Raw genomic sequence first — 27,668 nt, forward strand, 5'->3', positions numbered from 1 at the left:
TCTCAAGCTGGATGGATGGGGTAAATGCTCCATTCACATTTCCACAAGCAGCTAAAAATGTCTGAAATCAAATACCAGTTCCGGACCAAAAGCAACCAGTACTCTTATTACATTCATTATTAACAGAGCTGTAACATTACCTTGGTCATACATAAATTATAATGCATCTTCAAGTGAGACAAGTCCTTTTAATTTAAATGCATTTATTCCATCTCTATATACAGGGCAAAGATTTTCTAAAACAATTGCAAGATAAAAGCAGCTGCCGACTACTCTCCGAGTTTAAATATATATACTGTACTTGGAGTTCATTTATATTTGGTATCATTGTCTCACCAAACTGAAATCATATTGTCTTCTCAGACATTGGAAGAAAGGTCTGGGAAAATAACGCTAAAAACAAGAACAAATACATCCTCATACTCCTCTGAAGTGAGTTAGGAAGGATCATCAGTATAAAATTTATCACAAGAAATTAATTACTTTTAATTTTCTAAAATAAGTTTATTTTCTCAAATAAATGACACATACACAAATTTGATGTCCTAACCGCTTTCTATTCTGCGAGTGTATTCTTGGTCATCCTGCAGCTTAGACTTTGTCTGGTTGGGAACACATTTGGTGCTTTCATGCAAATGCAGATGAAAGAACCAATGAAAGCAATTATTAATATTCAGCAGGAATACCTCGATATACAGTACAAAGTGTTACCCTCCTTCCATACACAATGCCACGAAACAATAACCAATAATATGAGACAAATGTATATGGAACTGGCGACAGATTATGGCCTGGTTCAGACACAACAGGAAACCATGATTTCCTTCTGTCAGTGAGTGGTGGTCAGCTTCATGATGTGTGTTCCCAACACCCCAGATCAGAAGCATATGTTTCCAATATTAAATTAACCACCGTTCTCCCCAGTGTCTGAAGTTGATGAGACTTTTCAGTTTCAGATCCTGGCTTATTTTCACTATCCCAATGCCTTGCAAAATAAGAATTGCCCCCAAATTTAAACATGATGAAAGAGCAAGGTGCTTCCAGAGTTCGCAAACAGCAGGAACCCACGATGTCCCGTAATGCCTGGATCCACCCTTTCTGTTGGTGCTTTAATCTGTATTTTTGGCAATCTGCATATTGTTGCCTTTTTAAAAAGTGTACAGTTATGTAATGCGACTCTTCAGCTGGCTTATTTCCAAATCAAAGCTTGGAAAAACTTGTTTAGGGCTCTTAAAATCCTCTAGTCAACATTAGTCAGTGGTCCTGCAAGCTGAAGTTACAGTCCAAAAGATAACTAATGCAAACCATTACAGATATTCATTAAAAGCAACCCATTCGAGGAATGCTAACATTTTAGCTGTACTGTATTTTTAGTAGCCATGTTAAACATGGCTTTCAGAATTTAGTCAGTGCCATGACACATGGAAAGCCAAGAAATCCACTGCTCCCAGTTCAAACTGGCTCACAGATTGGCTGCAGTTCACAGAAGGCACCTAAGGTGGCTGAAGTGAACACGTTACCTGAATGCTTTTCTGCTCTAGCAAAGCAAGCTTGGAGCAAACAGTAAACGCTTCTGACCTTGTAACAGATACCAGGCAGGGAGGAACTGAGTGCTGCCTCTGAAGGGGAGATAAAATACCAATGCCAAGAAGAGAGCAAATCACAGAATGGGTGGTGTGTGGTTTCAGCAAGCCAGGCTATAAAGGACTGCAGCAAGATGTTCTAATGGTCAGACATCTGTTTTATACATCAACATTCCATCAGCCCCTGACATGAATGCTCAGCTGGGAGAAAACTACAGCTCTTGTGCCATGTTAGCCATAAGCATGCATGAAAGACAGGCCTACTTCACAAAGTCACTACATGTTTGAAGAAAGCCACAGACCTGCGTGAGCTTATATAACTTTGTTCTACCTCTTCCAACTATCACTAGGCTCCTGCTCTTTCTAAAGACAATTGACCTTCTGCATCCATGGATTCTGTATCTACATATTCAACCATCCACAGCTTGAAAATATATATTTTTAAAAATCCAAAAAAGGAAAGCTAGATTTTGCCAAGGGACTTGACCATTCACAGATTCACCAAAACCCAGTGGATATCTAGGACCCATTGCACAACTTCTGCAGAAGTGAGGAAATACATACTTGATGTAGTAGAGCAGGGGTCCCCAAACTTTTTAAACAGGGGGCCAGTTCACAATCCTTTGGACCATTGGAGGGCCGGACTATAGATGGCCACCGAGCAATAATAATAATTAATAATAATAATAATAATAATAATAATAATAATAAAGAGGGTTGGAAGAGACCCCTTGGACCATTGAGTCCAATCCCCTTCTGCCTTTGTGCACCAAAAGCACAAGCAAAGCACCTCTGACAGATGGCCTCCCAGTCTCAATGTCAATAATAATAATAATAATAATAATAATAATAATAATAATAATAATAATAATAGACCCTTGGGCCATTGAGTCCAACCCCCTTCTGCCTTTGTGCACAAAAAGAACAAGCAAAGCACCCCTGACAGATGGCCTCCCAGTCTCAATGTTAATAATAATAATAATAATAATAATAATAATAAAAAAGAGGGTTGGAAGAGACCCCTTGGGCCATTTAGTCCAATCCCCTTCTGCCTCTGTGCACCAAAAGCACAAGCAAAGCACCCCTGACAGATGGCCACCCAGCCTCAATGATAATGATAATGATAATAATAATAATAATAATAATAATAATAATAATAAAATTACAATCTGCCAACTGCAAAAGGCCACCCTACTGGGATCTGCACACATCATCCAAAAATACATCACATAGTACTAGACACTTGTGAAGTGTTCGACTTGTGATTTTGTGATATGAAATCCAACATGCCTATCTTGTTTGCTGTGTCATACAATATAATAATAATAATAATAATAATAATAATAATAATAATAATAATAATAATAATAAGGGTTGTAAGAGAAGAAGAGACCCCTTGGGTCATTTAGCCCAACCCCCTTCTGCCCTTGTGCTGTGGGGGCCGGATAAATTGCTTCAATGGGCCGCATCCGGCCCCCGGGCCTTAGTTTGGGGACCCCTGTAGTAGAGTGTCCAATAGCATGATTTTGGGGTATCTGTGTATGAGACAGTTTCTTTTACAATACTTTCCACCTAAAAGACATTCAAGCTTTAATACAGCAGGAAGAAGTACAGTGTTTCCTCACTACTTCGCAGTTCACTTTTCGCGGATTCGCTGTTTCACGCTTTTTCAATAAACTAAAAGACTATTATAAATCATTAAAAAATTACAATTTACAGCCTAAGGAAGGGAGGAAGGAGAAGCCAAAGGGAGAGAAAAGGAGCCCAAGCGGCAACGGGAGGAGAAGGAGGTGATTTTTCAACACACGATTGGTTGATCAAGACTTAAAATAGTGTATAATTACTAAAATAATGTATAAATATTAAAATAAATATAGTGTCTTTACTTCGCGGATTTTCACTTATTGCGGGTGGTCCTGGAACCTAACCCCCGCGATAAGTGAGGGAACACTGTATTATAGCCATGGTAATTTCCTGCTCACTTAGCTTTCTATGAAAGAGGTCCTGAAATCTTAAACACCATGAATGGCAACAACTAGCTCCAGTCTGTGGTGATACTATAATGTCTCCGCCTCATTTTGTGGCACTGCTTGACTATGCCAGAGATTGGTTGAAAATACATGGGAATTTATTGGTTGATTTGCAATGGATCAACAAGGACTTCCAACTAGTAACATTAGCAACAAAAATGCCACGTATTCAATTCTGAATTATAATACTAGGAGGAACCAGAAGTTTGGGGGGGGGGGGGGGGTCTGCAGGAGGGTTTAAAGGAATCCAATCCCAAGAATCTCCCTTTCATTTTAATGAATTCAAGAGACATCTCTGAGGTCAAATTTATTTACTTATCTATGCATATCTTTTGCATAAGGATACAACTGATGTATATCTGGATATTAATAAAGTAGATAAGTCTACCATTCCCAAAAAAGGCCTTTGCTAATCCAACTTACAATGAACCATCTCTCTGAAGACCCATCCACAAATTTGTCTGTGGCCCACCAGGTACTTTACAATCTCCATAGTTTCTGCAATTCCACGGAACCAGAGGATCAATGCAACTTGTGAGTATAATTGCACAGTGCAGTTCATTTTTATATCTAAATGCAGCCAATTCCATAAAAATCAGGACATTAATCAATTATTTCACTCCAGGTTTCCATAGCCACACAGTTTAGGTGTCAAGGGAACACAGCTCAATATTAAAGCATATTTAGATATGGCTCCAGCTTCAAATTGTGGCATTTTTTCTAGCAACCATCACAAATGACACAACTGTTTTGGCAATAGAATTACCATAGGCCAGTGGTTCCCAACCTTTTTTGACCAGGGACCACTTGATCAGGGACCAAAAGGGTTACAATTTTTTGGTCAACTTTAGATTGTTTGGTTAAATGGGGTTGCTGATTCAGAAAGTTGCATTGGATAGACCACATCAGCTCTAGTTTCCGATACAGAACATATGCTCACCAGTAGTTGCCATTTGTTCACCCACAAAAAACCATATTTAATAATCCAGAGCTGATGTGGTCTATCCAATGCAATTTTCTGAATCAGTACCCCAAATAACCCCAGGAATAGGTCTAAAAATGAAGATATAGAGGCTTCCAGGCTCCACATGGAACAGCTCTGTTCAGGGGGAGGGAGGAAGAGGAGAAGCAGCAGCCAGGAGGCTTGTTGTTCCTCCTTTTCGTGGGTAGTTAGCCTCTCCCCTCCCGACATCCCTATTGCCTAGGCACTATAAGAGAGTTTTGCGAGACCAGTCGCTCTCGTTGCAACAGTGTGTGTGTGGGGGTGAAAATCTGGGGGAGGGGGGTTGAACCTCTAACCCCCCCCCCCCCCCCAGCTACAGGCCTGTCAATATCTGCTTGAGATAGTGCCTGGAGGGACTCTTAATTTTTTGCGTCTCATAGACTTAGCATGGGGATTTGGTTAACCAGTTAAAATTCATGAATAAACCAGGGTTTTTTTAACCTGAAAAATTTTCAGGGTGGGGGTTGAACCCCTAAACCCACCCCACCCACCCACCCACCCCCACCCACCCCCCAAGCTACAGGCCTGGGTGTAGTTATGGTGAGGCCATGTACCATATTTTAGTTCTTGGGGACCACTGGTTGGGAACCACTGCCATAGACAAAATATGCAAAGGTGGCTGAGATGGGACAGATGAGGTGGCTTCAGAACATTACAACATCTCAAAAACTGCTCTAAACATACAAAATACAGAACAACGTCCATCTTCAAGCAATTACTCACAATACTTTGAACCCTGTAACATTTTTCTTCTATGGATTGGGTAGAAAACATGCACAGTCATAATTGCATTAGTAATAAACAAGATGCCTTCAGTCACAACTCTCCTATTCTATATTTATACAGTCTTGTCACAATATCCATGTCTTTTGGGGAACTAGTCAAGAAAATCAAGAAGGAAGACTGAAACATGAAGGGTTCGCCTTCACAACCTTTCATCTTCAACAGCATCACTATTAAGAACACCAATTCATCTATGTTCAAACTGCTAAGAACAAAAACAAAACACAATGCCAGTAGAACATTCTGTAATAGCTTACATGTCACTCCTTCACTATAAATATCATTTTTTGCTTCTACCATAAACTGGACAATCTGTAAGCAGAGGTAATAACGTGACTTGAAAGAAACGCATGGAGAATAGTCTGCATAAAGTTCAACATTAAGAATTTTCAAACACCTCTAAATACATGTTGAGCAGCCTGTATCAGAATTCTGAAATCCAAAATATTGAATGGCTAAGATAGTGACACCTTTGCTTTCTGATGGTTCAGCATACACAAACACTGCCGAATGTAAAAAATCATTACAAATATTGTTCATAAAATTACCTACAACCTATGTTATTCAGGTGTATATAAAACATACATGAATTTCAGGACTAGTCTTGAATCCTATTTCATTATGTGTATATATATATCCAAATACTGGTATTCCAAAATTTGAAAAAAATCAAAAACGTTTCTAGTCCCAAGCATTTTGGGGAAGGGATACTCAGCCTGCACTTGCCTATATTTTTAATTATAGGGATTTAAGAAAAGAAGATCCACTCAGTTTCACCTATTTTTAATCAGGTTCTACTTTTTGGATGAGGACCATTTTAGTGGTAGCAGCACAGCTCAAAAAACTAACATGTAATCTTCAGGGAATTTATGAAAACATGTTTGACTACTCCGGTCTTATGGTGTTCCCATTTTGTTATGTTAGATAAACACTGCTTTTGTACTTAAGATTTTCTTTTCTTTTTTCAAATTTGTAACTAGCTTTGATTGGTACCTCTTAAAGACAAGGCACTTGTCAAATGCTTTATTTTTTAAAAAGTAAATGTAAATACTGTTTGTTATTCTACTATGGGATAATTCTTAAAAATGCTGCTATTAAATTTCTGCGCAGGAAAGTGCTTTTGGGGGATGGGCAGGGATAGATATTTACAAAACTCGATTTCAGAACCAACAACAACAACACACATTTTTGAGGATGTCCTTAAAGCTTTAAAGTGTTTCCAATTATGAAAAATTTCTGAACACATTATCTAAATCTATCATACTGAGACACTGTTGTTGTTTCCTTCTCCTTCTCTTGGCAACTGTAGTAAACAAAGCTGCAGACTTCAGAGGCCTGCTGAGCTTCCTCAAGTCCTAACAGAAGCAACTATTATTAAAAGGAGCAGATGTCCCAGGCAAAACAACAGTCATCCTAGACTACTACTTGCATTCTCGGCTATCAGCAAAGGACTCCAGCATATGAACCTACTATTTGTCAGCAGCATAGTTGGGCCAGTTATGTGAACATAGTGCAAGGACTCCAAAGTGGTCTTATATTGCCCATATTGCAAATGTAACTAAATAGGTAAAGGTAATAGTTTTTCCCTGACATTAAGTATAGTCGTGTCCGACTCTGGGGATTAGTGGTCATATCCATTTCTAAGCCAAAGAGCTGGCATTGTCCGTGGATGTCTCCAAGGTCATGTGGCCAGCATGACTGCATGGAGCGCTGTTACCTTCCCGCCGGAGTGGTACCTATTTATCTACTCACATTTGCATGTTTTCGAATTGCTAGGTTGGCAGAAGCTGGGGCTAACAGTGGGAGCTCACTCCACTACCTGGATTTGAACCTGCCTACCTTTTGGTCAGCAGGTTCAGCAGCTCAGCAGTTTAACCCGCTGTGCCATCGGGCTCCCTGTAACTAAATACAAAGCAAAAAAAAAAAAAGCTTCTGTGCCTTTAACAAATGAAGGGGATTTCACCAGATGTGTTCTTTTCACAAGTGTACCTAATCAAATCATGCCATTTCATCTTATTTTTCATTCTCTGGTGTATTTCATGGATGTGTTTGTGGCGTAGTATATCAAGTGTCCCCATCTAATCCACACAACAACTGTATAAGGTAGGCTTGGTAATAGTGCCAGATCCATGACTGAAGCAGGAACCCAGGTTTCCCTGCTTAGCATACAAATGTTGAAAGACACAAGTGAGCTGCTTTTCATATCTGGTCATCCAATGACATTTGTTTCTACTCCTCACCAAAACCCCTTTTTAAGAAAAAAAATCAAAAGGAAATTCAACTCTACAGATTTCCCCTGATGAAATTCACTTGACAATCTCACCGAAACCAATTTTCCATGAATTTAATTACCAGTAGCTGATATCCACAAAGAAATTCATATTTCGACTACATCATATAAAGACACCTTTACAAAACCACATGAAAAAGACACTTCCTTTGGTCTCCAAATCTGTATACTCCCATACTTTCAACCTATGCTAAAAATAATAATATTAAGCTAGGTTCCACAATCTTTGCATCAACCCACTTATATTTGCACATATGTACCCACACAGTTGTGAATAATTCAATACAGCGCCAGTCCAAGTGAAATAAATAAGGTGCAACCCATCGTACCACAGATAGAAACACAAACAGATGAGTCATAAAAAATGTAAAAGTGATCCCCCCTGAATTGTTTGTAAAAAAAAATGGTTAAGCATAGAATAGGGGTAGACAACGTGTGGCACTCTGGACGTGCTTGGACTGCAACTTCTAGCATTGTTTATCGCTGGCTATATGCTGTCTGGGGCTGAAGGGAGTATGGTCCAGCAATATCAGGAGGCCAGGACTTTGCCCACTTCTGCCCTATAATTTGAATCATGGACTCAAACTGCATGAGATCTTGCTCAACAGTTGTTTCATCAGTGAAATCTCTCTCCTTTTGATGGACACATTTTTAGAAGGTGATGGGATGCAACCAAGGTCACTAACACCTTTTAACCCCTATGGTAGTGGAAGAAATACATCAAGAGCAAATAAACAACTGGAAAATTTTTGGAGTAGAAACATATGCAAAAAAGATTTTAAAATTAAAATCCTTTTATGACATCTCTTTAGAAGCAGGATGTGTAGAAACACTTGAACATATTTTCATCAAGATAGTGTCTTTGCATCACCGTCACATTAACTTATTTTAGCATCCTGTTGCTACAATTACATATGTGGGCAACCTCAGTGCAATGGTTCTGAAGTACTGTTTACCCCCCACAGATATTCACTGGAATCCACAACTACCCTGTTTCCCCTAAAATAAGACATCCCCAGAAAATAAGACCTAGTAGAGGTTTTGCTGAATTGCTAAATATAAGGCCTCCCCTGAAAGTAAGACCTAGCAAAGTTTTTGTTTGGAAGCATGCCCGCCAAACAGAACACCAGAGCATGCAGGATCAGTAAATGTACGTAACATAGAGTGTTGTGCATGGAAATATTGGTAGTAACAAGAAATTCTTGATAGGATTCAGAGTTTGACTGGTTATGCTGGTTTGTGATGACAACTACTGTAAAGTATATAATAAATATTCTTTTTTTTTTGTTCAACAATAAATGTGAATTCTTCATAGAAAAATAACACATCCCCTGAAAATAAGACCTAGCACATCTTTGGGAGCAAAAATTAATATAAGACACTGTCTTATTTTTGGGGAAACACGGTAGTTAAAACTATTTTTTTTAAGTAAAATGTTAGGGACCATAAACTTAAAGCCACAGGTCTCCTAGGTTTCCTCAACCATAGTATTGAATTCCATTAATGTTTTACAATTGAAGTTGTCCCCTCCCTCAAAAAGCCCCCCCCCAAATTTCCTTTTGAGTTTACATTAAAAAAAAACTAAACTTGGAAAGTAAACCAAATGCTCTAATGTGCTTTAGAATTACTTTTCTGGAGTGGCATGCAAAGGAGCTGAAAAAGAAGATTCAAGATCACCCATGCCAGTTTGAAATTTTAAAAAATGACCCACTTCACTGCTAAGCTGAAGCAAAACTGTTCCAACTGATATTTGGAGGTTGTGTCAAATTTCCTGAAAAGGAATCTCTGGAAGTTGTAACAAAGAGTGTCCCGTGGCACCTTAAATTCGCTACAGCATGGGCTTTTTATGAAGTACAGCCCACTTAAATATGAAATGCTGTTGTGATGTCACTTGGGTGCAAGGTTATCTGTTCTTGTTAAGGTACAGTAAGTAATGAAAGCTTGATTTGTGTCAGTTTTTTGTTTGCTCGTTTACTGTTTAAGAGGTGAACATTTTACAGGCCTGTTTTGCTTGTTTGCCTTTAAAGCCTGGCTACTTCCAAGTCTCAGGGCAAGGCAGCAGCAATGAAATGCAGGGAACCAGTTTCGAAGTCACACGTGTTCCATTGCAAGAGCTAGCTTTCAATGTGTCTTTTGTCTGATGCCTGGTGTTTCGACATCCTCGACTTGAACAGAAAAAGGTCAGCTCTAGTCTTCTGGCATTCATAACCCTGAATCAGGTTCTGCCAAAGGAAGACTGATGTTGCAGTAAATCCAAAGCGGGGGAGGGAAGGGGAGACACAGAAGTTAGAGGCAGAAGCAAATCTGCAAGATGAAACTCCATTCTCTCCTGAGAGGGACAATTACGCTTGCAAGCATGCAGCTTAAGTAGGCCCCCTTTCCAACTATTTTCTAGAGATGCCTCAGTGGTGTGTGTATGTGGATTAGGATGTTAAAACGCCTACCCTACCAGTCTTGCAGAGATAGCCACAACAGTTACTAGTTCGCTTAAAATAAAAACATTTCTCACACATACTTTGGTGAACCATTGGTAGAACTGAGGAAGAATTTCCCAAGTATATTGTAACTAATGTACAAAAGAAACAACTTTTTTCCTTGTAAATATTTGCACTTGTTAAGCTTCAGGTTCCAATCCACATTCCTGCCTTGTGTGTATCATCCATAGCCCACAAAGAAAGAGGACCAACTTTCATAAAACATCCCTGACAAGTTGCAAAAAGGTTTCTTCTTCAATATAGCATGTGCTATTTGCATGCTTGCATGTACTGTGTACTAATATCAGAGAGGTACTAAAACAAAACTAAACATAAACTGAACCACTCATTCACATTTTAGCTATATTTATAGCATTTCTTTTGTTCCATACAGTCACAGAGAAGACAAATGTGTTTCAGGTGGCTCGAGACAGAAAGAGCCAATAATACAGGGCCTTTCCACACAGCCATATAACCCAGAATATCAAGGCAGAAAATCCCACAATATTTGCTTTGAACTGGATTATCCAAGTCCAAACGGCCATATATTCCAGTTCAAAGCAGAAAATGTGGGATTTTATTCAGCTGTGTGGAAGGGGCCCCAGACAGCTCACAGCTGAGCTTCCACTTAAACCTTAGTCCAACTCTGGCCCTTTTATAGGCTCAGAACAAGCTGGGCCACCATTATCCTTTATAATCCTCTCTTGTGAGCTCCCCCACCTCATCGCCCCAGTAGCCCAAAAGGTAATAATTAGATCCTTTTGGAGGCAATTCCATCATTAACCTTCCCAACATCTAAGGCCAAGTGCCACACTGCAGAATCAAGGCAAACTGTTTATTCCCCGCCCCTCAAATCTATTCTGGCGCATCTGAGAGCCCCGCTCCCCCAAACTTGGGGAAAGGATGTTGCCCCTTTCCTGCTTTAGAAACCACCACCTGGCTGAGTGAGGCCTACACAGCTTAATCCATGGTGTCTCAATAGCCATTTCATCTTGAAAAGAAAGACCAGCTAGGTAGCACCCGAAGACAACACCCAGGCATTCATCTCCCCCTCTCTGCCCTCCTGCTCCTGCTCTCTTTACTGTCTCCTGGAAACCTTTGAGAGGGCATTTGTTCAAGCTGCCAAGTTCAATCCTCTCCTCTCATGTCAATGCATTGGGCAGGGTGTCTCTGTGTGTGCGTGCGTTGGGGGCAAAAAAGAAATCAGCCAGAATGCCCAGCATCTCTCAGGCTGGCTGAAGGCATCGCAAGAAGACAGACAGACACACAGGCTGCTCCTTTGGCCCTAGAGAATCACTAAGCCCTTTTGCAAAGCAGCAAGGAAAGCTCCACAAGGTACACACAATGCAGGGAAGCAGACGGTGGCGATGGGGAGGGGGGCTTGTGGGCTGGGACTTTGGGCTACTGTCTCAGTCTCCTTCTGCCAGGGCAGGGTTGCACTGGCTGGAGATGCCCAACATCAATGTGTCATTGCCGGAATCACTGGGTTCCTGTGAGTTTTCTAGAATTGTATGGCTATGTTCCAGAAGCATTCTCTCCTGACCACATCTATAGAGGTTGTGAGATCTGTTGGAAACTAAGTAAGTGGGGTTTATATATCTGTTGAAAGTCCAGGGTGGGAGAAAAAACTCTTATCTGTTTGAGGCAAGTGTCAATGTTGAAACTGATCACCTTGATTAGCATTGAACAGCCTTGCAGCTTCAAAGCTTGGCTGCTTCCTGCCTGAGGGGATCCTTTGTTGGGAGGGGATTAGCTGGCCCTGATACTATGCAGCTGTGGGACAAATTTACATAGGGACCACCAAGCACAGCATTGCCCAAACAACACGAATCAAGGAGCATGAAAGACATTGCAGACTAACTCAACCAGAGAAGTCAGCCATAGCAGAGCACCTGATGAACCAACCTGGACCCAGCATGTTATGTGAGAACACAGAAATGCCAGACCACTCTAACAACCATCAGGTCAGACTACACAGATAAGTCACTGAAATCCAGAAGCATGTGGACCATTTGAACAGAAAGGCGGAAACCATGAAAATGAACAAAATCTGGCTACAAGTATTTAAAAAACTCTAAAATCAGGACAGTAAATAAAGAACAACACTCAGAAAACAAGGGAATTCCAGACAAGAAACAATTAGGGCTAGCTAAAGGATTCCCCTAGGCGGTAAGCAGCCAGGCTTTGTAGCTGCAAGGCTATACAATGCTAATCAAGCTTGCTTCAAACAGACAAGAGTTATTTCTCCCACCGATATAAAAGCCTCACTTGCCTAGTTTCCAATAGAACTCACAACCTCTGAAGATGCCTGACATAGATGTGGGTGAAACATCAGGAGATAATGCCTCTGGAACACAGCCATGCAGCCCAGAAAACTCACAGCAACCCAATGCCCAACATCCTCTGGCTGGGCTGTGGTCCCAGGCACATCCTTGGGGGTTCACTTTGGCAACAGGCACTACCCAGGTTCTCTCTCTCTCTCAAAAAAAAGCAAAGACCAGAGAAAGTTGGCAGCAAACCCTTGAAAAGCCTCCCCACGTGCACACAACACAACCCAAAAAGTTTGCAAGAGAGAGAGAGGAATAGAGAGAGAAAGCAGGCCAAGGAACTTCTGGCTCTGCCTTGATTTTTTTGAGATCAGCCTGTGGGATCTAAAAAAAAGGTGAAAGAAATCTCAAACTCACTCTCTCCTCTTTCCCTTTGGATGTTTACATTCCGCAAGCGCCTTTTAACTGCCATTTTTGTGTGTTGCTTCTTTTCAATACATTCTTTTTTTATTGCATGCTCAAGCCAGCCGCCCTCCCCCTCCTGACAATAGCAAGAGAGCAGAAGCGAAAAGGCTCCTTTTTCTGCCTCTCTCCTCACCCCCCTTTTTTACTGGCTTCCTGGACAGATGTAGGGGGGGGCAGGGGGAAGAGAAGGGGGGAAAGCTCCCTAGCTTTCTTTTCTGGCTCTGCAAAGAGAGAGAAAGAGAGAGGCCCCAAGTCCCAACTGGCTTTCAGGAGCCAGACACAAGGAATGTATACTCCGGCTTCCCAATGCCTGGAAAACAAACTCCGCTTTCTCTTTCTTTGGGCCCTTCCACACAGCCATATAAGTCAGAATATCAAGACAGAATTACCTACAATATCTGCTTGAGATTCTGGGCACCTTCCACACAGCTGAATAACACAATATCTGCTTTGAACTAGAATACAAGGCAGTGTGGACTCAGGACCCTTCCACACAAACATACAGCCCAGAATATCAAGGCAGAATTACCCATAATATCTGCTTTGAGCTGGGTTATCTGAGTCCACACTGCTCTATATCCCAGTTCAAAGCAGACAATGTGGGATTTTATTCAACTGTGTAGAAGGAGCCTCAGATAACCCAGTTCAAAGCAGGTATTGTAGGATTTTCTGCCTTGAGATTCTGGGGGCCCTTCCACACAGCTGAATAAAATCCCACATTTTCTGCTTTGAACTGGGATATATGGCAATGTGTACCCAGGGCCCTTTCACACAGCCCAATAACCCAGAATGTCAAGGCAGAAAATCCCACAATATCTGCTTTGAACTGGGTTATCTGAGTCCACACTTCCATATATTCCAGTTCAAAGCAGAGAATGTGGGATTTTACTCAGCTGTGTAGAAGGGACCTCAGCTAACTCTGTTCAAAACAGATATTATGGGATTTTCTGCCTTGATATTCTGGGATCTAGGGCTGCGTGGAGGGGCCCTGGGTAGGAAGGTCCCTTTCTCTCCTTGCTAACCTTTTTCTTCCCATTTCCTCCCATGGATGGGGAGGATCTTCATAGAATTGCATAGCCGCAAAAGTAAAAAGCCGGCCAAGAGGAGGAGGAAGAACAACAAAACACACACAAAACAAATCCCAGCTGGAGTCTTTGTAACCTTCTTTTGTTTTTATGGCACTTTTCCGTCTCTTATAGTATAATATTATATGATAATAATATAATATAATGTTATACTATATTGTATTTTATTATGTTATATTATTATATTATAATATAATGTTATAATATACTATTATAATATAATATATTTTATTAGAGTACTATATTAGTATATTGTATTATGTTATATTATTATATTATATTATAATATGTTATAATATACTATAATAATATATTTTATTATGTTATATCATTATATTAGAGTATTGTTAATTATTATATTTTATTATAATATAATGTTATAATGTACTATAATAATATAATATTATATTTTATTAGAGTATTATATTAGTATATTGTATTATGTTATATTATTATATTATAATATAATATGTTATAATATACTATAATAATATTATTATATTTTATTATGCTATATCATTATACAGTAGTCTCACTTATCCAACATAAACGGGCCGGCAGAACGTTGGATAAGCAAATATGTTGGATAATAAGGAGGCATTAAGGAAAAGCCTATTAAACATCAAATTAGGTTATGATTTTACATATTAAGCACCAAAACATCATGTTATACAACAAATTTGACAGAAAAAGTAGTTCAATACGCAGTAATGCTATGTAGTAATTACTGTATTTACGAATTTAGCACCAAAATATCGCGATGTATTGACTACAAAAATGCGTTGGATAATCCAGAACGCTGGCTAAGCGAGTTGGATAAGTGAGACTCTACTGTACTATAATAATATTATATTATATTTTATTAGAGTATTGTATTAGTATATTGTATTATGTTATATTATTATATTATAAAATAATATTTTATAATATACTATAATATTATTATATTTTATGATGCTATATCATTATATTACGAGTATTGTGTTATATTACTATATTTTATTATAATATGTTATCATATACTATAATATTGTATTTTATTATGTCATGTCATTATATTAGAGTATTGTTATATTATTATATTTTATTATAATATAATGTTATCATATACTATAATATTATATTTTATTATGCTATATCATTATATTAGAGTATTATGTTATATTATATTTTATTATAATATAATGTTATAATATACTATAATATTATATTTTATTATGCTATATCATTATATTAGAGTATTGTTATATTATATTTTATTATAATATGTTATAATATACTATAATATTATTATATTTTATTATGCTATATCATTATATTAGAGTATTACGTTATATTATTATAATACAATGTTATAATATATTAATATAATATTATAGTTTATTATGTTGTATCATTATATTAGAGTATTATTTTATATTTTATTATAATATAATGTTATAATATATAATATTTAATATTATTATATTAGAGTATTATGTTATATTATATTTTATTATAATATAACGTTATAATATACTATAATAATTTAATATTATTATATTTTATTATGTTATATCATTTTATTAGAGTATTCTATTATTATACTGTATTATAGCGACTTTGTGCGGGCTCTTCAAACTTCCCAGCAGACAAAAAGCACCCCTTTTTTTGCCCAGGGAAAGGTGGGGGGTCCGCTTCCTTTGCAACCTCCTGCTCTTTTGGAAACACCAATCTGTCTCCAAGGCTCTGCTAAGGTCCTGTCTCCCTGCAGCCGGGAAAAAGGCAACCACAAAGCCCACCGGTTTTCCCCTCCTCTGCCCTCTTTCCCCCGCTCACATCCAAAGCCAAGCTGCCCCTTTAAGAAGTCTTCGCACTGTTTGCCTGGGTTCCTTTCCCAATCTTCACACCATAAAGAAAGGAACCAGAGAGGCACCGAGGCTGCCGCTCCGAAAAGCTCCGACTGGCTGGGCTCCCATTGTTTCTCCATCCCTGGCCAGCCGCCCCCCGAAGGTGGACCAGAAGGGAAACTTACCTAGGAAAAAGGAGGAGGGGGGGGGGGAGCCCCAAATGAGCCAAAGCTGGACGGAAGGCAGGACAGCAGGCAGGAAAGCAGCCCCCGACAATGCAATCAAATATTCCCTCTTGCCAGTGAAGCTGCAGGTCTCGCTTCAGGTGCCTTTCTTTATATATATTTAAAATAATAATAAAAGAGTTTGTTTTTGTCCAAAAAAAATCTCGCCTTTGGAAGAAAAAAAAAACACAGCCCTCTCACCGACAGTGAAAAGGAGCTCAGTGTGAGTGGACGAATAAGTGAATCAACTCGCCGGAGAGCCGAGCAAGTTGAAGTGTCAAATTACATTGGCGATTTTATTACCAAAGGGCCCTGTGCTTCTGGCTGTTGGCAAAATCTGTCCCAGATTCCTATCTGAAAGGGAGCTGTCTCTGCTTCCAGGGAGGCTCGGCTCTCTCTCTCTCTCGCTCGCTTTCTCTCTTGTGCTTGTCTCCTCTCTCACACACAATCCCCCCCCCCCCTCTTTTTTTTTTCCACTCCACCTTCTGACCACCGAAAGTTACAAATCTTGGAAGAGGCAAGTTGAACAGCGCAAATGATTGTATTTCAGGAGTCTTTTCCCCGCTTTTCTTGCTTTCCCTCCCACCCCAGGCACAGGAGGGAAGAACTTCCTGTCTGGAGGAGGAGGAGGAGGAGAAGCAACCCAAGCAGCACTAAACAACAGAGACAGAGAGAGAGAGAGAGAGAGAGAGAGAGAGAGAGAGAGAGAGAGAGAGAGAGAGAGGAGATACATACACACACACATATATATATACATATATATATATTATACACACATATATATCTACATATATATATTATACACACACACACATATACATATATATATTATACACACACACATATATAGACCACACTTTACTCTGATCCCCCCCTTTTGCTTACAGACTGGCACAGACACCCACACCCACCCTTACACATCGGCTTCCCCTTTCTCAGTTGCCGGCGGAGGTTGTTGTTCAGCTTCCCCCTTTTTCTCCATTGACAACAATGAAGGTTCGGAGACATTCCTTCCCCTTGTTTCCCCTGGTTTGGTTATTCCTTTATTAAAGGAAGGTAGGATTACAGAATGTGTGTTTGGGAGGGGAGATCTCTTCTTTCTCTCCCTCCCGCCCCAGAAAGGCGAGATTTCTTCCCCACTCTTGCTGAAAAGGTAAGGAGTGTCTCTTTAAAAAAAAAGGGGGGGGGATGTGTATACAAGAGGCTTTCTTTCTCCCCCCTTCGACAAAGCGCCAGGATTGTCAGCCAGGCCGAAGGCAACTCCAATGCTTGGAGGGAAGGAGATATCGCGGCCTGAAACCGGCACAACAACGCCCCCTCTTTTTTGAGAGAGACCGGATCCAAGGAGGAGGGCCTCTGTTTTGTTTGTGGGTTTTAAACAGCCAGCCTTGGACCGCTCTTTCGTTTCAAACCTTCCCAAAAACTAAATACGGGAGAGGGTTGCAACCTATTTATTTATTTATTTATTTACAGTATTTATATTCCGCCCTTCTCACCCCGAAGGGGACTCAGGGCGGATCACATTATACACACATTGGGCAAACATTCAATGCCCATAAACACATCAAACAGAGACCGAGACCCTAAATGGGTTGGAAATCAGGGGCTCTGCATTAACCAGCCAAACAAATCCCCCCTCTCAGTGTTTGATTAGTGAGAGTAGCATCTCCCCCTCTGCCTTTCCCAGACAATCGATATCTCCTTCGGATGTCTTCTCCAAGAGCCGGTTGATTGCCCCATTGACTCTTAGCTCAGGCAGATGAGGAAGGGAAAGAGTGGGCCGGCTCCCCCCCCCCCCCCCCCCCCCGAAGAGGGAAACAGTCGCTTGGCTTCACAGTTGCTTGGATGCCTACTATGGAGCAGAGCCAGCCCTAGGTATTTTTCAAGTGTAGTCGAACAGAATTTTGGCGCCCCCCCCCCCAAACCAATCACTGAAAAATAAAAGTGTTGGGTAAGCGAAAATGTTGGATAATAAGGAGGGATTAAGGAAAAGCCTATTAAACATCAAATTACATTAAGATTTTACAAATTAAGCACTAAAACATCATGTTTTATAACAAATCAACAGAAAAAGCAGTTCAATACCTTGCGGAGGCAGGCCACACGAGACAGGAGTTGCCTCGATGGTGCCCCCAGCAAGATGGCGCCACAGGCAACTGCCTAGTTGGCCTGGTGGTTGAACCGCCTCTGCTCTGGAGTAAGGCTGGGCTTCCCTACTTCCACTTGAAAGACATTCTCAGCCTTCCCGGCTCGAAGGAAGGAAAGAAGATAATAACACTTTATTATTTTGGGTTGCTGTGAATTTTCCCAGCTGTATGGCCATGTTCCAGAAGCATTCTCTCCTCACCTTTTGCCCACATCTATGGCAGGCATCCTGAGAGGTTGTGCAGTTTGTTGGAAAGTAGGCAATTCGGGTTTATATATTTGTGGAAGGTCCAGGGTGGGAGAAAAAAAACTTTTTGTTTAAGGCAAGTGTGAATGTTGCAATTGACCACCTTGATTAGCAGGAGCCTCCGGTGGCCTAGGGGATAAAAGCCTTGTGACTTGAAGGTTGGGTTGCTGACCTGAAGGCTGCCAGGTTTGAATCCCACCTGGGGGGAGCATGGATGAGCTCCCTCTATCAGCTCCAGCTCCATGCGGGGACATGAGAGAAGCCTCCCACAAGGATGGTAAAACATCAAAAAACATTCGGGCGTCCCCTGGGCAATGTCCTTGCAGACGGCCAATTCTCTCACTCCAGAAGCAACTCCGGTTGCTCCGGACACACACACACACACACACACACACACACACAAACCTTGATTAGCATTGAATAGCCTAGCAGCTTCAAAACTTAGCTGCTTCCTGCCTAGGGGAATCCCTTGTTAGGAAGTGATTAGCTGGCCCTGATACCATGCAGCTGAGTAGCCATGAGGAGCCCTCTAGCCATGAAACACCTTGAAAAACAAGCCCTGGAAAAATCCACCCAAAACACAATCCACCCAAACATCAAATTCACCATAGAAAAAGAAAATGAATGAAAACTTCAGTTTCTAGATGTTGTGGTCATCCGCAATCCCAATCAACAATTGGGCCACACAGTTTACAGAAAACCTACACACACGGATAGATGCCTACATAAAAACTCCAACCATCACCCATGGTTTACAGAAAACCTACACACACAGAGAGATGCCTACATAAAAACTCCAACCATTGCCCACGGTTTACAGAAAACCTATACACATGGATAGATGCCTACATAAAAGCTCCAATCATTGCCCAAGTCAAGAGAGAGAGAGAGAGAGAGAGAGAGAGAGAGAGAGAGAAGCACAATTAAAACTCTGGCAGACAGTGCAAAAAGAATCTGCAAACTCCACCTCCTCCAAGGTGAACTGAACCACCTAAACTGGGCTCTACAGGCCAAAAGAGACTCCACCACAGACATCAGAAGACCTGCAAGGACAAGAACAAGCCATGAGAGTAAAGACAAAGATCCACCCAGAGTTAAAGTGTTCAAGGGAACCACTGACCATATAGGGAGAAGAAAGCATATTATTTGAGAACACACAAATGCTGGACCACTCTAACAACCACCAGGTCAGACTACACAGAGAAGCCACTGAAATCAACAAGCATGTGGACAATTTCAAAAGAAAGGAGGAAACCATGAAAATGAACAAAATCTGGCAACCAGTGTTAAAAAACCCTAAAATTAGGACAGTAAATAAAGAACAACACTCAGAAGACAGGGGAATTCCAGACAGGAAACAATCAGGACCAGTGTGTTGTCGAAGGCTTTCATGGCCGGAATCACAGGGTTGTTGTTTGTTTTCTGGGCTGTATGGCCATGTTCTAGAAATATTCTCTCCTGACGTTTCACCCACATCTATGGCAGGCATCCTCATAGTTTTTAACATACCTCACAACCTCTGAGGATGCCTGCCATAGATGTGGGCAAAACGTCAGGAGAGAATACTTCTGAAACATGGCCATACAGCCCAGAAAACATACAACAACCCCAATCAGGACCAGTTAACACCTCCCTACAAAGTATTCCCCAAGGCAGGAAGCAGCCAGGTTTTGAAGCTGCAAGGTTATTCAGTGCTAATCAAGGTGGCCAATTGCAACATTCACACTTGCCTCAGACAATAGTTCTTTCTCCCACCCTGGACATTCCACAGATATATAAACCCCACTTGCCTAGTTTTTAACAGACCTCACAACCTCTGAGGATACCTGCTATAGATGTGGGCAAAACGTCAAGAGAGAACACTTCTGGGACGTGGCCATAGAGCCTGGAAAACTCACAGCAACCCAGTGATTCCAGCCTTTGACAAGATAAAAATTAATTGTTATTTATTATTTTTATTTATTTTTGTTATTATTACCTGCCTCTCCTTGAGGAGGTGGGGTACAATTGGAAGGAAAGAAGGGAGGAAGAAATGTAAGGAGTCACCCCAAGAGGACCCATGTTGCCCCTCCTCCCACCAAAAAGGGGGATCCTGTGACTTCCAGAGTGCTTTTTTTCCCTTCAGGGATTCCTTTGAGAACTTGTCAGACTCAGCTTGTCAGCCAAAGATAAGAAAAGATTGGGAATGCTCTCTCTGACCCTTTCCCACCTCCCAAAGCAGTGGTTCCCAACCTGTGGGTTCCCAGGTGGTTTGGCCTACAACTCCAAGAAACCCCAGCCAATTTACCAGCTGTTAGGATTTCTGGGAGTTGAAAATCAAAACATCTGGGGACCCAGGAGTTGAGAAACACTGTCCCAAAGACACCAGCCTTTCTCGGCCGACCCCTTCACTACCTATTGCTTGCCTCCCTTTTTCAAAGTGTGACTTTTGAGGGCTCCAGCTTGTCTCTGAGCCACCCCAAATAGGGGGAAAAAATCCCCCCCCCCAAAGTTATTTTAGACCCAAGTCCACAACTCGATAATGCAAAAGCCATGGATGTGCAAGCGGGATCCTACTGTCACTTGGAAAGGGGGGAGGGGTCTAAAGCATTGTCCGAATTGGCAACAGTAAAAGGCTTCTGAATGCCACCCGTTTACCCAAAATTGTTAGCCACAATGTGCAGTGTAGAAAGTGTTCCGGTTGTACTTCGTTTTAAAAAAAGGGAAAAGGAGTCTCTTTAGCAAGCCTTGCTAAGGCTGATTTGTTATCAATTATCCTTATTATCTATCCCTATATACCTGAGGGTCATGTAAAAAAAAGTATCAATTGGAAAGAGAGTCACGAGTGGGAAAAACAAGTTTTAAGAAGCCCTGATGGTCTGAAACATGAGAAGGGTTGACCCTTTGCTTAGGCACAAAAATGAAAGGGGGAAAAACACAGGAACAACAAGGACGTTGCTGTGGATATCAAAGGGGTGGAAATGTATGTGTGTGTTTTTTAAAATAAATATACCAAAATATCCTAAAGATATTAGATATTGTCTACTCTTGGAAGTTAAACAGGATCAGTCCTACTTGCTTGCTTATTTATTTATTTATTTGTTTGTTTGCAGTATTTATATTCCGCCCTTCTCACCCCGAAGGGAACTCAGCGCGGATCACATTATATACATATAGGGCAAACATTCAATGCCCATATAGACAGACGCAGACGCAATTTAACCTTCTCCTGAGGGGATGTTCGATTCTGGCCACAGGGGGGAGTCACTGCATCATCATCCACTGTGATGGCACTTCCTCATTCCAACGTCGTAAATTAGCTAAATTTGCCTCCCCACTTTTTTTATAAGTGGTACCTTATTTCCTACTTGATAGATGCAACTATCTTTCGGGTTGCTAGGTCAGCAACGAGCAGGTGCTATTTTTTATTTTTTTAATTGACGGGTGCTCACCCCACCACGGGCTGGCCTCGAACTCATGACCTCATGGTCAGAGTGATTTATTGCAGCAGGCTACTTACCAGCCTGCGCCACAGCCCGGCTCCTAAGTACTTGGATGGGCACCATGGACTATGGCCGTAGTTCCCAACCCTTGAGCCATGACCCACTTGTGGGCCACGCAAGACCTAAAATAAGGTCCATAAGACATGTGGGGAAAATTGGGGCTGGGGGTGTTGCTACTGTTGGAGGAGAGTGAGAGGGAGGGGATGGAAGGAGATGCCATTGCCCTCACCACTCACCAGTGCTTTCTCAGCCTTGGGAGGCTTCCCAGGCCAGGGTGGAAGCAAGAGAGAGTCCCCCAAAATAATAATAATAATAATAATAATTATTATTATTATTATTATTATTATTATTATTATTATTATTAGCTCCCATTGCCACACATCAGTTGTATTGGGAGAGCAGCCCTTTGTATGACCCCGTTTAGTCCCCCAAAGTTGTTGTTAGCTCCTCTTGCCAAACACAATAGTTGTAAAGGCATAGCTGCCCATTGTAAGACCCTGTTTAGTCCCCCAGAGTTATTATTAAAGCCATTAGGGAGTTTCTTGGGTCTTGTCCTCCCCTTCTTTTACAAAAGCATTAACAAAATCCACAAATAATAATACAGCCCAACCCACCCCACTCAATTATTTTCTTGGTGTCTTCATTTTTAAGCCTGTTCCTGGGGTTATTTGGGGTGGTGATTCAGAAAATTGCATTGGATAGACTGCATCAGCTCTGGATTATTAAATATGGTTTTCTGTGGGCGAGCAGATGGTGACTACTGGATGACATATGTTCTGGATCAGAAACTAGAGTTGATGTGGTCTACAAGATGCAGTTTTCTGAATCAGCACTCCAAATAACCAAACCGAACCTAAAGTGGACCAAAAACTGATTTGCAACCCTTTTGGTAGTAATGTCGGAGAGTGCTCCCTGGTCAAGTGGTCCCTGGTCTTAAAAAGGTTGGGAACCACTGGACTATGGGCTACGTTTCTGAGGAAGGAACTGGCAAAACCATCCTTGCCTATCTAACAGTTGCATATGTGCAACACCTGACCAATTCCGTATCCATACTAATTCATTTCCATATTTATTTATTTATTTGCAGTATTTATATTTTCAGAAACCAGTTCCACCTCCTTACAGTCAAAGTAGAGTCCTCATTTTAGCATCCCAAGCCTTCTTAAATGGAAAGTTTCTGGTTTATTTTGGTAACTTAAAAATCAGAACTCTGCTAGTTCTGTTCCAACCGAAACCTAAAATTCAACCTAACATTCTCACCCCCGAAGGGCGGATCACATTGCACATATAAGGCAAACATTCAATGCCATAACATAGAACAGAGACAGACGCAGGCACGGGCGGGCCTCGAACTCATGACCTCTTGGTCAAAGTGATTTGTTGCAGCTGGCTGCTAACCAGCCTTCGCCACAACCCAGCCTTGTACAGAATACACAAAATGACTTATAATCTAGGCAGGGAAAGGGCCAACTCCGGCATCCTTGGGCAGATCTTGGGGTGCAGGACCACCTTTACTCACCACTGAAACTACTTCTGTTGCTGGTACTGTTACTACTGATAGTATTCATATTACTTATCCTGCTGAGCAGTTCCAAGAAGGAAGGTACAGTAGAGTCTCGCTTATCCAACATAAACAGGCCGGCAGAATGTTGGATAAGCGAATATGTTGGATAATAAGGAGAGATTAAGGAAAAGCCTATTAAACATCAAATTAGATTATGATTTTACAAATTAAGCACCAAAACATCATCTTATACAACAAATTTGGCAGAAAAAGTAGTTCAATACACAGTAATGCTATGTAGTAATTACTGTATTTACAAATTTAGCACCAAAATATCACGATGTATTGAAAACATTGACTACAAAAATGTGTTGGATAATCCAGAACGTTGGATAAGTGAGACTCTACTGTATTACAATCACTTAATTTCAAGAAGGTACAATCGTTCTGGGAAAACTGGAGGACATTTCAATGGTGGCTAGACTGGCTCCCAACACTATAATAAAAGTCCACCAAACAAAAACACAGACCTGGCAGAAAGGACTTGTTTCTAGGCCAGTGGTTCTCAACCTGTGGGTTCCCAGGTTTTTTGGCCTACAACTCCCAGAAATCCCAGCCAGTTTACCAGCTGTTAGGATTTCTGGGAGTTGAAGGCTAAAACATCTGAGGACCCACAGCTTGAGAACCACTGTATTAGATAGATAAGACACAGGCAGAGATCCTAAGACACTGCCACTTCCAAGTTGAGCCCGTTGATTTCAATGGCCTCGAGCCTGCTGAAATGGGTTCTAATTTCCTCGCTGCCAAAGCGCCTCGGCGTTGACCCTTCCCTCGTCTCTCTCCGGAACTGCCCGAATCCCGAAGACCCGCGCCAGTCTTTCGGGCTCCCCTCTGCTTTTGTGAATGCCTGAAAAGCCAAGGAAGGAGGGAGGGGCGGGCGTCCACACTGGCTTCCCTTGTCTGGCCCGGGCGGCTGAGCAAGTCAGAGAGGCAGGAGTCTCCCTGCCCCCGCTTCGTTGATCTCCGAAAGGAAGCCTCGCAGCGGGCATCCAAAAGGACTTTCCTGGGAATCCGTTCCCTAATGGACTCGGGGGAGGAGGAGGGGGGCAGATGCAAAGCACCTTGAATGAAAGGGGGTTCCTTTGAATTCCCTATTAAGCAGTAACAGCCTTAGGAATAGGAAGGGCCGCCCGCTTTGCGTCCTGAATGAGAGGATTGCTTCACGCCGCGGACCCGCTCCAGGTGTAGTGGAATCCGGGCTCCGGGTTTTGCAGGCAGCCGCCGCCGTGTCAGATGGAGAGCTCTGAATAACAAAGACAAGTTTGAGAGCAGCAGCAGCGGCAGCGGCAGCCGAACGGGCTGAGTGACGTCAGGGAACAATGCCTGTGCCAACAGCTTTCCCTCTTCGCCACACGGACGGATGGACGCACACTCACACGCACGGGCAGGGCTCCTCCTCCTCCTCGGTCTCACAAACAGGACTCTGCTCCCTGAGATTCCGCGCTTTAAAGGGACAGCGGCCCTTTATGCCCCAAGCGGGCCCACCTCCCTCCTCTTTCGCCAGCCGACTCTCTCTCTCTGTCTGGCGTTGCTCTCGCTTTAAGACGGAAGGGCGGCGGGGGGGGGGGGGGGGGGGGAGGGAGAGAGAGATCTTTTCAATCCTCTCCTCCGGGATAATATGTAACCGAACTTTTGTTGTCTTTTTTTCAGAGGGAAAATTCCTACAGGATCTTTGAATGGGGAGCCTCAGTTACAAATCTCCCATGGAAGACTTCAAAAGCACCCAAGTCCTGCGAATTCTCCAGCTATATTTATTGAGATTTACTTCGACGGTCTTTAGCTAATTAAGTAATTAATTGCTTAAGCGTTAGGAGCCCGAAGCCTAATAATTGGCAGCTTGCTTCAAATCCACCCAGGGAAGTCCACTCCCATTCTTTGCGTCTGGGACCCCTTCTGGACTGCCATATAGAATCCGGATTATCTGATTTGAACTGGATTATATGGCAGTGTAGACTCAGATAATCCAGTTTAAAGCAAGCAGATAATGTGCATTATCTGCTTTGGTCATCTGGATTATATGGCAGTGTAGAAGGGGCCCTACATTGCCATATAAAATCCGGATAATCTGCTTTGAACTGGATTATATGGCAGAGTAGACTCGGATAATCCAGTTCAAAGCAGATTATGTGGATTATCTGCTTTGATCTTCTGGATTATATGGCAGTGTAGAAGGGGCCCTACACTGTCATATAAAATCCAGATTATCTACTTTGAACGGGATTATATAGCAGCGTAAACTCATAATCCAGTTCTATTATATTTTATTATATTGTATTGTTCTGGGCATGGCCCCATGTAAGCCGCCCTGAGTCCCCGTTGGGGAGATGGTGGCGGGGTATAAATAAAGTTTATTATTTATTATTATTATTAAAGCAGATAATGTGGATTATCTGCTTGATAAGCCACATCTGCTTTGAACTGGATTATCCGAGTCTATAATGCCATATAAAATCCAGATTATCTGCTTTGAACTGGACTATATGGCAATGTGGACGCAGATAATCCAGTTCAAAGCAGATAATGTGCATTATCTGCTTTGATAATCTGGATCATATGGCAGTGTAGAAGAGGCCCTACACTGCCATATAAAATACGGATTATCGGCTTTGAACTGGATTATATGGCAGTGTAAAAGAAAAGGTAATGGTTTTCCCCTGACGTTAAGTCCAGTCATGTCTGACTTTGGGGGTTGGTGCTCATCTCCATTTCTAAGACGAAGAGCCGGCGTTGTCCATAGACACCTCCAAGGTCATGACTGCATGGAGCGCCGTTACCTTCCTGCCGGAGCGGTACCTATTGATCTACTCACATTGGCATGTTTTCGAACTGCTAGGTTGGCAGGGGCTGGGGCTAACAGCGGCCGTTCATGCCACTCCCGGGTATGGCAGTGAAGACTCGGATAATCCAGTTCAAAGCAGATGATGTGGATTTTCTGCTTTGACAATCTGTATTATATGGCAGCATAGACAGGGCATTACACTATCATTTAAAATCTGGATTATCTGCTATGAAATGGATTATATTTATTTATTTATTTACAGAATTTATATTCCGCCCTTCTCACCCCGATGGGGACTCAGGGCGGATCACATTACACATATAGGCAAACATTCAATGCCTTTTAACATAGAACACAGACAAGCAAACATAGGCTCAGAGCGGCCTCGAACTCATGACCTGGTCAGAGTGATTCATTGCAGTTAATTGCAGCTGGCTTGCTTTCCCGCATGCACCACAACCCGGCAGTGTAGTCTCGGATAATCCAGTTCAAAGCAGATGATGTGATTATCTGCTTTGATCATCTGGATTATATGTCATTGTAGAAGGGGCCATAAACAAGAAATGCATTGTCCTCATTAGATTTGAAACTGAGCTTTCCAAAGTTGTGTTGCGACATGTTTATGTGGTGGCTGCAGTGCGTACGTGTGTTCGCACAATCATAAATGACAAAAAATCTTGGAAATGCATGTTATTATTATAGGCCCCTTCTACACTGCCAGATAATCCAGGTTATCAAAGCAGAACATCCACATTATCTGATTTCAACTGGATTATTTTAGGGCCCTTTCAGATAGGCCCTATATCTCAGCATCTAATACCAGGTTTTCTGCTTTAAACTGGATTATATGAGTCCCCACTGCCAGATAATCTGGGATAGACAGAAAACCTGGGATCAGATCCTGGGATATAGGGTCTGTCTGGAAGGGCCCTTAGTCTACACTGTCATATAGTCCAGTTCAAAGTAGATAATCTGGATTTTATACAACTGTGTTGATGGGGCCTTACAAATAATATTTTTTCTAAAAATATTTTTAAAAATTAGTGTTAGGAGTGACTTGAGAAACTGCAAGTCGCTTCTGGTGTGAGAGAATTGTCTGTCTGCAAGGATATTGCCCAGGGGACGCCTGAATGTTTTTTGATGTTTTTACCATCCTTGTGGGAGGCTTCTCTCATGTCCCAAAAATATAAATGAAAGGTTTTCATGAGATGTGTTGCATCCCCATACATGTGCCTTGTTTTAAATGTAGTTGTCCTTGTATTTTATGATGTACCGGGCTTCGTCCGCATGTGAGCCGCCCCGAGTCCCTTCGGGGAGATGGGGTGGGATACAAAAATAAATTATTATTATTATTATTATTATTATTATTATTATTATTATTATTTTGTTATTGCAATGTATGTATGTGTCTGTATCTC

General features: G+C 41.6%; 1 protein-coding gene and 1 long non-coding RNA gene across 8 annotated transcripts in view; one reads left to right on the forward strand and one right to left on the reverse strand.

The window, feature by feature from the left end:
• The window catches only part of zmiz1 (zinc finger MIZ-type containing 1), a 490,223-nt gene extending 473,724 nt beyond the window's left edge, over nt 1–16,499 (reverse strand). For 3 of the 7 annotated variants that reach the window (XM_062977416.1, XM_062977414.1, XM_062977415.1), the window contains exon 1: nt 15,995–16,499. The gene's annotated coding sequence lies outside the window, so the exon portion shown is untranslated. The remainder of the gene's footprint in view (nt 1–15,994) is intronic. The other 4 variants (XM_062977418.1, XM_062977411.1, XM_062977412.1 and 1 more) reach the window with 2 other exon arrangements.
• A 240-nt stretch (nt 16,500–16,739) lies between these two features.
• Nucleotides 16,740–27,608, forward strand: LOC134298032 (uncharacterized). The gene is made up of 2 exons (XR_010005006.1): nt 16,740–17,186; nt 25,122–27,608. It is a non-coding gene; the product is annotated as an uncharacterized LOC134298032 (long non-coding RNA).
• The last annotated feature ends 60 nt before the right edge of the window (nt 27,609–27,668 follow it).

Source organism: Anolis carolinensis, chromosome 3 (genome assembly GCF_035594765.1).
Source record: "Anolis carolinensis isolate JA03-04 chromosome 3, rAnoCar3.1.pri, whole genome shotgun sequence".
Lineage (NCBI taxonomy): Eukaryota > Metazoa > Chordata > Lepidosauria > Squamata > Dactyloidae > Anolis > Anolis carolinensis.